This window comes from Dasypus novemcinctus, chromosome X (assembly GCF_030445035.2).
Source record: "Dasypus novemcinctus isolate mDasNov1 chromosome X, mDasNov1.1.hap2, whole genome shotgun sequence".
Lineage (NCBI taxonomy): Eukaryota > Metazoa > Chordata > Mammalia > Cingulata > Dasypodidae > Dasypus > Dasypus novemcinctus.
The window spans coordinates 158,886,740-158,901,745 of record NC_080704.1 but is presented as its reverse complement, the minus strand read 5'-3'; positions in this window follow the sequence as shown (position 1 = coordinate 158,901,745).

The window sequence follows — 15,006 nt, the reverse complement described above, 5'->3', positions numbered from 1 at the left end:
TGATCAGTAATGCATGATCAGTCAAGTGGCATCAGCCTTAATGCTATCATCGTATGCCAGCCAGAGGGGATGTGAAAGGGAAAATGGGATTTGCCACCGCAAATGCCTTCTCGCTTAATATATATCTGAAACACACCAGGACAGAACAAAATCTCCCTTCATCTTACTTCATACTTCTTGCCTTTTGGGTTGTATTACTTGTATAATAAACCTTCTTTTATAGCCTGATATGTTTCCAGGCAGCTGACCGATCAAAACTCCCCAAAAAGGGCTGTGTTAATCACTGTTTCAAAGAGCGATCTCAAAATGCATTCTAACATGCCTTTGCAAAGGTATAATTCAAATGATTACTTCATGTGTTCCAAAGGGGAATTGGTGGTGTCCTGTTTCCATAGCACTCAATTTCACAACATTTTGCAAAACTGCTCTGTGTGATGTCTTCCTTCAAGTGTAGCAATATCATGGCCATAACTTTCTAAATTTGGGCCTGCAGTAATGACAGATTTTGAATGCTTTCCTAGGGTATGGAAAAGAAGCTCAAGGCAAAAAAATTAGACTTTTCTCAGTCTTAAGCTCTAAACCACACTAGGATGACTCATCTTCCTTTTTGACCTATGTGAAATACCTGCCCTTTGACATGATTGGAAGGTCACCATTCACTCTGCTTTCTGCACTTGGAAGTCATTTGAATGTTTTTACAATTATCATCTTTATAATAAGAAAAAATAGTTTTCCCTATTGATATATTTCTACATGTACACATGATTCTTCTTCATTATAAAATCCTGTCTGAAAGAGGCAATATGACAATGAAAAGATGGGGTCAAATCCAGGGTCTGCCAATGGCTAGCTTTGTGACTTTTAACTGTTTATTAAGCTCTCCAAGCTTAAATCCCCTGGTCTGCTAATGAAAAGGTCTCTAAGGACTTCTCCAGCTCTTTAAAAAGAAAAAAAGGAGGGGGCTATTAAATAACTTCTAGAAAGAAACAAGGAAATTTGTGCCTTATATATTGAGATATCAGATGTGTTCTAGTCTGACATTTAAATATATTTGATATTGTATGCTTGACTTTTATTTAGAATAAAAATATAAGTTTTATGTTCAGTCATTTCAAATGTGATTACAATTCAGCTTCAAAATCAAAATTAATTCTGGGGAGCAGGTATAGTGCTATGGTGGAGGGCCTGCTTCCTATGTACAAAGTTCAGGCTCAATCCCCAGTGCCACATAAAAAAAATCAATTAATTCTAAGATAAATGTAAAACATAGTGAAACCTCATGTGAAATGCAAATAAAAGCAATAGTGCATACATAAGACTCTTTATACAAAATATAAATACAAATAAACTAGAGAGACAGAAACAGAATAGCAGTTATGTATGGTGGGGAAGCACAGAGAGATTGAGAGGTGATGAGGGGGTTATTGTCTGATTTTTGTTTATTATTATTACTGAATAAATAAAATGTTCTAATAATGATTGACGTGATGAATGTACAATTATGTGATTATACCAAATACCACTGATTGTACACTTTGGATGGATTTATGCTTTATTAATGTGTCAATAAAATTGATTTGCTTTAAAAAAATTTTTAATCTATTAATTCAAAGATGTCAAAGGAAATTTTAGTTTCTATTCTTTTTTTAAAAAAAGATTTTATATATTAATTTATTTCTCCCCACCTCCTCATTGTTGGCACTTCCTATATCTGTTCATCTTCCTTGTTTCCTTAGGAGGAACCAGGAACTGAACCTGGGACCTCAGTTGTGGGAGGAAAGCACTTAATAGCTTGAGCCACCTCTGCTCCCTACGTTGTTGTGTCTCTCATGTTTTTTTCATGTTTCTTATTGTGTCATCTTATTGTATCAGCTCGCCACACCTGCCCATCATGCCAGCTCACCGTCTTCTTTAGGGGACACTGGGACCTAAACTAGGGAACTCCCGTGTGATAGGCAGGATCCCAATCACTTGAGCCACATATGCTTCCCATTTTTACTATTTTTTTTAATCTCATTCTGTCTCAAACAGTATAATTAAAATGAATATCACAGAAATCAACTATTTCTTCTCAGAAATTATTGTCATATAAAAATTTTCCCTCATGAGAACATTTTCGAATATTTTCCCATTTGAAATTTTATGTGTAAAAAATGCCTTAACTAAATTCTGGAACAGAGTATTATGAGTCTTGAATATTTTATTTTTCAGGAAAGCTTTGTTCTGATAAATTTGTTCCCTTGTGTTCTATATTTTCAACGTGGTTATTCACCTTTAGTTATCTGCCAGGTGTCTGATAACTATCCCCGGAAAACCTAACCAACTATTGATTAAAGACAAAAAATTCTGAGGAAACAAAACAAAAATAACTTCTCAGATGCTATCCTGGGCTTATACAAAAGCATACTAGTTCTGAAAGCTTAGGTTGTAGAAAGATTTCCTTAAGTAACTAAATATTGTTGTTATCCTTTCCTTTAATGACTCCAGAGTTTCTAAGGAAAATAGCATTTTTTAAAGTTTTGTGATTATACTCATTTAATACAGTGTACAGCTCTCTAAATATCTCTTTCATTCTATTCTCTTCATATATATGTATTTATGTCTAGATCACATAACAGGAAAATGTGGCTGGTCTCTATGATTTTCATTCTTGTACATGTAAACAGCAACAGTTAGTAAACCAACTGAAACTTACCATCTAGGAAACTCATTTTTCAAAGTTGGAACATTATAAAATGTGTCAGGCTGGTAAAAAAAATAATTTCTAGAATGTATTTACCAGAGATATTTGAATGTACAAAATTCAGTGAGTCTTAGAAGAATAAGGTATTATGCCTCTCATACAAGTTTCAAACAAAAACCAATTCAACTACTTTGTTTAATTGTATATTAGACAGCCAAAAGGGGTGCTGATGCAAAGTATCAGAAATCTGTTGACTTTTATAAAGGGTATTTACTTAGGGTAGACACTTACAGTTGCCAGGCCATACAGTGTAAGTTGCTTCCCTCACCAAAGTCTGTTGCCGCATGTTGAAGCAAGATGGCTGCCGACATCTACAAGAGTTCAAGCTTCTTCCCTCTTAAGGCTCTGTGGCCCATCTTCTTCAAATATCAGCTGTAGGTTGGCATAGGGCTCATCTCTCTTCTCAGGCCTCATTTCTTTCCAGACTCAGTTACTCTGTCCTCTTCACAAAGTCAGCTGTAAACTATCAGGCAAATGGCTCATCTCTCTTCCCAGGACTGCAGGATCCACTTCCATGTCCATGGAGCTCCCTTCCTCTGTGTGTCTTCTCCTGTGTTTCTACTTCTATGTTCTCCTTGAGTGAATGTTCAATTATATAGCCCACCAAGGGAGCAGGGACTGTTACAGTCTACTGACATAGTTGAATCAAAGCCCTAATCTTAACATAATTTAATCAAAGTCATCTCAGCTGAATCTAATACAATCAAAGGGTCTCTCACCCAGAGGAAAAGACCAGTTTATAAACATAATCAAATGTCTTTTTTTTGGAATTCATAAATAATATCAAACTGCCACAAACTGGAAGTTTGCTGTTTTTGTTTATGTTTAACACATCACCTGAAGTGCCTATAGTCTTGACAACATTAGAAAATCATTGTTTATTTGACCAAGTTTTGTTATTGTGACGTTGGTTGTAATGTCTGAAACCCTTTTCCAAGATAACAACCACCAATTGTTTAGATGAGGACTGGATTATGTTAAGCAGTTTACATTTGTATAATGTAGTGAGCCAGTGTTTTTTCCTTGTTTCTCACAAGGTATTAAGGGTAGATTTGAACTGGAACCTAAAGTCTAGATGTAGTTTATAAAAAAAAGTTTTGTCTAATTTATTCAGTCAAAAACATTTATGTTTACTAAACACTGAGGATACAAAAGTGAACAAAACAGACACCCTCCCTATAGGTAAAGAAACAGCATAAAAGGAGCCCTGTGGATAGGTCAAATCTATCCATTATAGGCTCTTATAACATTCTTTGTTGTATCACCACAGTTGCAGTTTTACATTTAGATAGGTGATTGTTTAATGTCTATATCTCTCAATAGATCGATAGATTGTAAACTCCATTCAGGGTCTTCCATGATATAGTAAAGATTTATCAGAAAGAAAACAGGAAGCCACCGAAGGGATTTATTTATTTATTTTACGATGTATTTATTCTCCCCCTTGAGGCTTGTTTTTCCTGCCTGTTCTCTGTGTCCATTCGCTGCACGTTTTTCCTGTGTCTGCTTGTCTCCCTTCGTTGCGTCATCTTGCTACATCGGCATTCTGCAGTGCACAGGCCAGCTTGTCTTCACAAGGAGGCCCTGGGAAGTAGATGGAAGCCCAACTGATTGAGCTACAGCCGCTTCCCTCACTGAAGGGTTTTAAATGCATTGTTGAGGAGTATTTGATAAGATTGGATATATCCTTCAGAAAAGTCACTCTAATTTTCATGTGGGGAATATTTTATAAAATGGTCAAGAATGGCTCAGGAAAAACAGTTAAGAGTCTCTTGTGACATATTTATGTCAACTAACATTTGACAATGTCAAAATGAGTCAGTGGAGAAAGAGTAGTATTTACAACAAATGGTCCTAGGACAACTGGATGGATTCACATGCAAAAGAATTAAGTCAAACCCCTGTTTCATGCCATACACAAAATTTAACTTGAAGTGGATCAAAGATGTATATGTAAGAGCTAAAACTATAAAACTCTGAGAAGAAAACATAGGAATAAATGTTCACAAATTTTGGTTAGGGAATGATTTCTTAGCAAAACAGCAGCAGCATAAGCAACTAAAGAGAAAATAGATTAGACTTCAACAAAGTTAAAAACCATTGTGCTTCAAAAGACACCATTAAGAAAGTGAAAATAAAGCCTGCAGAATGGGAGAAAAGTATGATTAAATCATATATCTGATAAAAGTCTGGTATCCAGAATATATAAAAAACCTTTACAACTCAACACCAAAAACACAACCCATTTTTAAAAATGGGTAAAGGACCTGAATAAACATCTCCCTAAAGAAGATAAACAAATGGTCAACAAGCACATGAAAAGATATTCAAGAGCATTGGTCATTAGGGAGATGTAAATAAGGCCACAATAAGCTACTACTTCATACCCACTAGGATGGTTACCAAAAAAAAAAATTGCAAGTGTTGCTGAAGGTGTGGAGAAATTGAACTCTTGTATATTGCTGTTGTGAATGTAAAATAGTGCAGTTGCTGTGGAAGACAGATTCATGGTTTTTCAAAAAGTTAAATTATCATGATCCAGAAATTCTACTCTGAGATATATACCCAAAAGAATTGAAAGCAGATACTCAAGCAAATACTTGTAGGCAAATATTTATAATATAGCAACACAATTCACAATAGCCAAAAGGTGGAAACAACCCAAAAGCCCATCAACTGATGAATGGATAAATAAAATGTGATATATCTGTGCAATGGAATGCCATTAAGCCATAACTGGGAATGAAGTACTGATACATGTTACAGTATGGATGAACCTTGAAACACTATATTACATGAAAGAAGAAGGTAATGAAAGACCTTACCCTGTATGATCTTATTAAAAGAAGGGCCCAGAATAGGCACATCTACAAAGAAAAAAAGCAGAATAGTGGTTGCACAGGGCTGAGCATGGGGTGGGGTAAGGAGGAATGGGGAATGACTGGTGATTGTTTAAGGGTTTCTTTTGGGGGTGATGAAAATTAGAAAAATTATAAATTTGGTTCTAAAATTAGATAGTGATAATGGTTGCACAACTCTGAATACACTAAAAGCCCTTTAGTTGTACGATTTAAATGGGTGAATTTTATGGTACTGTATCTCTAAATCTGTTACAACAAAGAGTCTACTTTTGCAGCTTAATTAAGGCAGTATTAATGGAGATGGAGCTAAGTGGATGAATTTGAGAGATATTTTGGAGGTAGAATCAACTGAGTATGCTGATTAATTTTATGTGGGGGTTGAAAAAGAAAAGGAAGTGTTGAAGATGGTTCAGGTTTCTGACTTGCAAAATGGAGTAGATACTTTTGGCACTCACTGTTTCAGGAAACACTGAAGGAGGAGCAAGTTTGAAGAAGGAGAGATCCAAGTAGAGAAGTTCAGTTGGACATAGAGTCTAGAGGTCAGAGAATAAATCTACAAGAGAGACATAAAACTTAGCATCATTAGCATGAAGTTGGTATTTGAAAGGAAAAAATATGGAGTGAGATGGTAAGGGTACCAAGAAATATGCCTTGATGAATTTCAATGCTTAATACCCAAATAGAAAAGGATAAACCTACAAAGGAAACCAAAAGAAAAATGAACAAAAAAACAGGAACATGTTGTGTCATAGAAGGCAAAAGTATAACATGGCTCAAGAAGGAAGGAGTGGGGAAGCGGACTTGGCCCAATGGATAGGGTGTCCGCCTACCACATGGGAGGTCCACGGTTCAAACCCCGGGCCTCCTCGACCTGTGTGATGAGCTGGCCCACGCGCAGTGTTGATACGCACAAGGAGTGCCCTGCCACGCAGGGGTGTCGCCCGCGTAGGGGAGCCCCACATGCAAGGAGTGCGCCTCGTAAGGAGAGCTGCCCAGCACAAAAGAAAGTGCAGCCTGCCCAGGAATGGTGCTGCACACACGAAGAGCTGACACAACAAGATGATGCAACAAAAAGAAACACAGATTCCCGGTGCCGCTGATATGGATAGACGCGGTCACAGAAGAACACACAGCAAATGGGCACAGAGAGCAGACAACTTGGGGGGGGGTGAGGAGAAGGGGAGAGAAACAAATAAAAAATAAATCTTTGAAAAAAAAAAGGAAGGAAGGCGTGATCATCAGTATCAAATGCTACTGAGAGATTGAATAAGATGAAGAGTGAAAAGTATCTCTTAGATTTAGTACCTTGCTGGTCATTGGTGATCTTGGTGAGTGCTGTTTTAGTGGAGTAATGTGGGTGAAAGCTTCAAGAAACACAGTCAGAGACTCAAAATGGGGTTAGAGCAAGGAGCTAGAGTTAAAATCAGCAATAAATATCAAGGAAAAACATGCTACTGTGATAAAATGTCAATGATTTACTGATATATGCATATAGAATTTCACATGCAGGCTCTTACTGTCAAAATAGCACATTCATATTCTTTCATAGGTTTATAACTTGGGGGGCCTTTATCGACCATTCATGGGCTTCAAGCATACTCTGAAAAGCACTCTGATCTATGATCTTTGTATCAAAATAACCGTTCGAAAAATAAAAGAAATTTAGTTGCTGAAGCCCAAGGAGAATTACTTATTTTCTTTGCCCTAGATCTTCAAATATAATATGACAAAGGTGGACTCGATTATCACTGAAGCCCCTTCCAGTTCTCCCCATTTTATCAGCTTTATCTAAATGTATTCTACTTGTAAATAAGCACCTTTATACACTCAGTGTTTCACAGAACACCTTCTACTTGCTGCCCTAGCTACAACCTGGTGAGGTTGATATTGCTTTTACAAAGACCATTGAGCCTCTCCATGCAACTCTCTCCACCTAAAGATTCTTGCTGCTTGATCTCTAAACATCCACATTCATTGTGTGTTCTTCTGTCCATTTGTATTATCAGTGGCACCGGGAACTGATGTTTCTTTTTGTTGCGTCATCTTGTTGTGTCAGCTCTCTGTGTGTGTGGCCCCACTCCTGGGCAGGCTGCACTTTTTTTGAGCTGGGCGACTCTCCTTATGGGATGCACTCCTTGTGCACGGGGCTCCACTACATGGGGGATACCCCTGCATGGCAGGGCACTCCTTTTGTGCATCAGCACTGCCCGTGGGCCAGCTCATCACACAGGTCAGGAGGCCCTGGGTTTGAACCCCGGACCTCCCATGTGGTAGGCGGATGCTCTATCCATTGAGCCAAATGTGCTTCCCAACATCCCCTCTTTAAACACTGAGGATTCTGGCATCTGGGCCACAGGCATCCTCTTGCTCCAATCCCAGCCACCTTTGGCCAGTTGGACAAGTCACCTCACATCCTAACCTCACATTCTTTAGCCTACAGTGCTCTCATAACCACATCCTGGATCTTCCCATCTTTTAGAGGTGCTTCACCTTGAAATCATAAATTTGCCTATTCCACTTTCTGACCAAAACCAGCCATCTTCCAGTCTAGACCTTCTCCCTGGACAAGCCCCAACTCTGGACTTTCATACTGCCCTATTTGTGCCTCTAATCATTTGGGAGATGATATTAAAACTCTACGTTAATGTGTCTGTCTCCCATGAGTACCTTGAAGAATCCATAAACACCCAGTGTCTAGCACATGGTAGACACTCAAATAATATCTGAATGGATGTTTCTGAGTGACTTTTATATTCAAAGCACTGTGCTTGGCACCTCAGGACCACCCAAAGCTGAAATAAAGTGGCTTCTGCTTTAAGTAAGCCTAGAGACTAGTAGAAGATAAAAGATAAATGCATTAAAATCTAGATCCCTAAGTGGAAAATGAGGGACACTCAAGAAAGGCAAAAGCAACATGCTATGAGATTCCTAAAACAGGGGATGTGGGGATAGAAAGATGAGAGATTCTGCTACTCTGAGGGGATTAGAGGATATGGTGCCTACACTAGGCTGGAAAAATGGGTGGGGATTTTGGATATGTGAAGATGGAGGGAGAAGGCATTCCAAGAGGAACAAAGACACCAAGTTAGGAATGCACAGGACGTATCTGGGGTTTAGCGGGACCAAAGGGCACACGAAGGAGAAAATAAAAACAATTAAATCAACCTAATTTTGGAGTAACTTAACCACATATTTTGAGGTACTAGGGCCAGAGTTTGAACCCAGGACCTTGTATGTGGGAAGCCAGCACTCAACCACTGAGCCACATCAGCTCCTCTGCACTGTTTTTGTGTGTGGATTTGTTTGTTGTTTGCTTTTTTGTTTTCGTTTTTTGCTCTTTTTAGGAAGCACTGAGAACTGAACCTGGGACCTCCCATGTGGGAAGCACACTCAACCACTTGAGCTACATCTGCTACCAACCATATATTTTTTTTTTCCCACCATATATTTTGACATTATTTTGGCAGGGGATAGACAGTTCCTTGGTGTCTGACTTATCAATTAATCCTTAAGCTACATGCCTTTCTTCAAAAGAATATTTCAAGGATAAAAAAGGAAAACTTTTTACAAAGGCTTTTCATTCAAGATGATAGTTATTTATTATTCCTACTGAAACTTACCTTTTTTCTATCAACATGGTCATTGTTTCTTATGGTAAAATGATAAACAGGTTTGTTTGTTTTATAAAGGAAGGTAAGGCCAAACAACAAAGATGGGAATCATTTTCTATTCTTTAAATTCTTTAGATGATATTTTATTTCTATGAACATATTTTCCTGTTATTGTAAATTTATACTAAGTAAATAATGATGGCATTAACTGGCTTTCTTAGTGTGCTTTTGATCATCTTTCTCAAAAAGCAACTGCCAAGAGAACTTCCTAACAAACATCACTTAACCACTAAGTGACTGTGAGTGTTAAATGCAATTAAGCAATCATTATTTAAGAAGCACAGTGAAAATTACCCACTTTCTCTGTTAATGAACTTAAAATACACGAACATACACATACACACAGGCAACCAAGTACGTAAAGGTATATTCCTCTACTGTATCTCATTTTCATACCAGAACATGTCTTCCATCCGCAGAGTTGTAGACGCTAGCCTTCTTCAAATCCCTCAGGCCTAAGAATCACTTCAGAATTATGGTTCTGTCACTTACATGCTGTGAGATGTTGGGCCATGTTGAGTCTCAGTTTCCACATCAGTAAAAAGGAGATAATAATAGCAACTGCTTCATAGCATTGCTGTGAAAATTAGCACAATGCCTGGCACATAGAACAGGCTCAATATTATTACTTAGCATGTTGCTCTAGATAAAAAAAGAGTTTTTGGTGAACAATCTGTTCAATGGTATCGATCTGTACTTACACGTGAAAGTATCCCTTTCTGTACAGAAAAATGAGCTGTCCTTAGTATTAGGCTCCTGTGCATTTCCTGTCCCTTTCCATCACTTCACAACTAACTTATTCAGATTTTGGACAATGTAACTCTGAGGTTTGTTTTAACCCAGCCAGGATAGAGTTCATATTCTCTCGTGAATGGGACCTAAGGTTCAAACATTTCCAATGCATTCTTCTCTTTTTTTTTTAAGATTTATTTATTTTACTTTATTTATTTACTACCCCCCTCCACCTTGTTGTTTGCATTCACTGTCTGCTCTCACTTCTCCACAGTGGTCCTGGTCATCTTACCTTCACCAGGAGGCCCTGGGAATTGAACGCAGGGTGTCCCATATGGTAGACAGGAGCCCAATTGCTTGAGCCACATCCACTTCCTGCATTCCTTTCTCTTTAATCTCACGAAACAGGCACCTTCTCTCACCTCATTTCAATTCATGTCAAGACAAAATAGCATTTTCAAGCCCATGATCTGACCCACATGCTAGACTGGCCTGTCCAGACCTAAGTACAAAGGCAAAGCCGCTGAGCTCTTTGCAACCGCTGGCATGTGTCCCAATTCCCAGTGAGAGGAAACAGTTCTGCTCACTACTTGAATGGGCAACTATGTTAAGGCACTGATGAAACTGGACAAAGAATAAATTATCAAGCTCTCCCCACCTCTCTTGCTTTTAAAATGCTACATAATTTCATAAACTAAACGTATGACCGAACAAAGTAAAGGGGGTAGGTGGTTGACAGAGTTCATATTTCTCTTCCTATATCAGTCATAAGGTTTTGAAGACTTAGTTTCCTTCTATGCACCCCAAACACACTCATACATCACACCCAACCTCTGACCAACTGCCCAAAATTATGTAGAAATTTGGAATAACGCTGTATGGCTGGAATGGTAGAAATGACATAATACCTTGAGCTTTAGAAATCTAGTTCAAGTCAATTAGACATTCACTAAACACCTACTCTGTGTAAGGCTACTCTGTGCTAAACACTGAGAGGAACATAAAGCTATGTAAGCTATGATCTCTACCTTCAAGAAGTATGATAAAGAGATTTTTGTCCCAAGCAGGAATGCACTCTTCCTGCCTGGATGGACTGACATCTGTTTGAACCCTAAACTCCCCTGTAGCAGGGGATTTTAATGATGAAGGGAAAAGAGAAGCTAGGCCACCAGTGAGGGAGCACATGGAAAGAGAGAAGACCTGCCTTAAAGAACCGAATCACATTGCAGTATAAGTGGGGATCACAGACGCTGAAATTAGCTTTTAGAGGCAATGGAGTAATGAATAAGACTAAGGGTTCTAGGATCAGGCAGACTTGGGTTCAAATTCTACTTCTACCACTTACTTTGCTTAAGCAGTTGGCTCAAACTCTGTGAGCCTCAGTTTCCTACCTGTAAAACAGTAATAGTAATGTTACAATATTAATACTAAGATTTTTGTGACGCTTAAATGAACTAATACATGTAAAGCACAATGTCTGGCACATAAGTACTCCAAAAAATAATGGATATTATAATATTATTATTGTGATTGTTATTATTAAGGCTTGAGGCCTTTCTGGAGAAGAAGGTACACAGCTTAAAAGCTCATTTCAGGAATAACAACTTTAGCAAAAGGAGAGATTTGTTTTTGAGATGTTACTATTACTAGGAAACCAGGAGAGCCTTAACCAACCAGGGTCTAGAAGCAGCTGTACCTAAAAAATTAGATTAGGTCTAGAGAGCCCAAAGAGAAAGGCAACTCTTTATTCATGGAGGTTCCCCCCAGATTCTGTCCCAGTGCAATTCACTCCGGCCATCACAACCCAAACATACAGTAACTTGTTAAAGACGCACACCAATTTGTCCTAATATCACCCCTAAAATACCTACAATATGGATGGTGCTACCAATACATTCTACCTCCTCCACTGGCATTTCTACCTTGAGGCTTCTTCGACACCATCAAGAAAAACTCTTTCATCTCCTCTTCCTCCTCCATATACACACAAACCATATCACTGCTCTGGGTGCTTCATACCCAAATACCCAGTCCTTACACAGAGAGATCCCTGTCCAGTTTACAAGATGGGATATGCTCTGCAAACAAGAGCTCAGAACCAGGTAATGCACGCTCAAAACCAGTAAGCAAGGCCCGTGTGGGGTTCAGAGGAGGCCACTGAGGAAATACTCCCTGGTTGAAAGGCCTTCTCTACTTCTCATCTCACTTGGAATAAAATCCAAAGTCTTTCCCATGGTTTTCAAGGCCCTGTCTGAGCTGGGTCCTGCCTGGCTCTCCAACTTCATCTCCTCCCACTGCCGACCTCCTCACTCTAGTCCAGCCACCGTGGCCTTAATGCTTTTTCCAGCAGGCTGGTCTAGGTATACCTCAGAGCCTTTGCCCCAGCAATCTTTCTGCCTGGAAATTTCTTCCCCCTGGTCTTTGCATGGCTGATCCCTTGTCTCTGCTCAGGTCTCAATTCATTATCTCCTCCTCAGAGAGGCCTTCCCTGACACCCTATTTAAAAGATTTGCCCCTTCCCCCATTCCTGTCACTTTGTATCACATCACCCTCTTTTATTGTCTTCATAGCTCACTACTCTCCAGTCAAACAGGTCTCTTCTCAATGAATCCTTCATGCCTCGTGGTCTTTTACTCTCCCTGTAATGGCCTTCCCCTTCTTCTCAAGTGGCTTTTTCTCAGACACTAGCTGAAGTGTCACCTCCTCAGAAAGGACTTCCCTGATCACTTTATATAAAGTAGCCCCTGCTCAGGAACACCCACACCCACTATCAATATTCCACATCTCAGCATGCTGTTCATTTCCTTTCTGGCATTTATGACCATCTTCAGTAATAAATGGATCTGTGCTTTGTTTTCTTTCTATCCTCACTCCAGACTGAAACCTCCATGAGAATAAGGATTGTTGTCTGTTTCGTTCACCACTGGAATTGTCAGGGAAGCCCTCACCCGAAGAAGGAGCTAACGCATTGAGTCCAAACACTTTTGCCTGACTTTCAAAGCTTTCCACATCTTTGGTCTACCTTACCTACGCAACTCTCTTCCTTGCTCTGCCTCATGACACAATCTGCACTCTACTCAGAACTGTCTCTGCTTCTCTATCTGAAACGCTTTCCACACATATTTACCACAATCTTTAAAACACTATACTATAGGAACTATCATTACACCCATTTTACAGATGAGAAAACTGAGGTTCAGAGAGCTTAAATAACTTGAGTGAGGTCACACAGCCAGTAAGGGCTGCAATGAAGATTGGTGCCCAGATTTACTTGGATTCCAGAGGCTGTTTTCTTAAATAGAACATGATGCCAACAACATAACAGAATAGGCAACATGGGGGAGATTTTTAAAAAGGATTAGAGAGAACGGGATTATAACAAGTCCTCAATTAACTCAAGAATGTCTGGCTCCTAAGTTTATGCTTTTAACCTCTGTTACGGTGCCATATGTCCAGATTCGACTGAGACCATCCTAATGTATTTCTGTTTTCCCAGCTTAATTCTTAATAGTAGACCATTTGCATTCTGTTGTAATTTTTAAAGGAATTGTACATTTTACACTGGTAACACACCTTTCCTTCACAGAAATCACAGTGTCATTTCTCTTTCAGGAAAACAAAATGAAAAAAAAAAGGAACAAAAGAAATTATGACTGTATCTTTTGGCATAACATTTTCATGATGGAAATTACTTGTGTTTTCCATATGATGCATTAGCATTCCTTGAAAACCATATTCAACAATGATAGAATAAGAAGGAATGCATCGTCTAATACATAGTATATGGGCAATAAATATTGACTGGATATCATTGGAAAATGGTGAAAATAAGTCAAAACTTCATTCCAATTAAGTGGTCTGATTATCTTTATAATCATTCATCCTCATTGAGAGTTTCATTATGTGTCAGGGACCTCACATCCATCACCTCATCCAGTCTTCACAGGAACTATCATTAACCCCATTTTAAAGACAAGGGCTCTCTTGGGTGTACACGTTCCAAGATGACAAAGAAAAGAAGGCACAGCAGTAGTGCCCAAAATGACCACAGCCGCAAGCAGCCCATTCACTGCCTGAACTGGGCGGGTCGCAAGGCCAAAAGAAGTTCGTCACTCGAAACACAGTAGAGGCCACAGTCGTCAGGAACATTTCTAAGCAAGTGTCTTAGATGCCTACGTGCTTTCTAAGCTGTATGCGGAACTTCATCACTGTGTGGATTTTGCCATTCACAGTAAGGTAGTCAAGAACTGTTTCCTTGAAGCTAGGCAGAACCCACTCCAATTTAGACCTGCAGATGTTGCCCTACCATCTCCATCAAAGCCCATCTAAGGAGCTCAGTGCATAAAGACTGAAAAAAAACTAGTCTCTCGAAAAAAATAAAATGGAAATTAAACTTTTTTTTTTTAAAAAGAAGAGGGATCTGATGTTCAGGGAGGTTAAGTGACTTAATCAAGGTCCCACAGTAGCTAAATGGATTCAAACCCAGGTCCACCTGGTTCCAAAGCCTATGTGTTTGACCACAATGCTAAACAACCTCCTTCTACCCTGCACTGCCTCATAGCTGCATTCAACAGTCAAAATTAGTGCAGAATATCCAATATTTACCCTAGAAAGCGAGTACAAAAGGAAATGATTTCCCTAAACTCCCACTCAAGTTCCCCTTTATTGATTCATTGAAATTTGTATGAAGTAAGGAATTTAAATACAACACCTGCCTCAAAAATCATAGAAAAATAGCTAAGAAAAAATAGCAACTCCCACAATGAAATGTTGGGTATTAAATCCCCTCTCTGCCTATATGATGGCATCCCCACCGGGGCCACACATAGAAGAGGGAGCCCAGATAGAGTTGTCTAGGAAGGTTGCAGTTGGGGAGCATGTGTTACATGATATGGGACCAATCCCAACTATCTCCCATTCCTTCAAATGGTCACTGTATTCAATTTCACCCACATGCTCTGAATGCCTCCCATGTGCTTACAATAGTGGGCCAGGGACT